Below are 232 nucleotides of genomic sequence, written 5' to 3'. Positions count from 1 at the left end.
ATAAATAAATAAATAAATAAATAAATAAATAAATAAATAAATAAATAAATAAATAAATAAATTAAATAAAAAGGAAGAGAAAAGGAGAGGCAGAAAGAAGAAATAAAATTAATGTCAGCGCGGGAGACAATCCACTGCATCTTTTATTTATTAATTAACTCATTTATACTCTAAATTAAAATTATATTATTTTTGTATTATATACATATATATATATATATATATATATATA

The sequence above is a fragment of the Eimeria mitis genome, genomic scaffold (genome assembly GCF_000499745.2).
Source record: "Eimeria mitis Houghton genomic scaffold, Emh_scaff6879, whole genome shotgun sequence".
In the NCBI taxonomy this organism is placed as follows: domain Eukaryota; phylum Apicomplexa; class Conoidasida; order Eucoccidiorida; family Eimeriidae; genus Eimeria; species Eimeria mitis.
Note: the sequence above shows the minus strand (reverse complement) of the source record.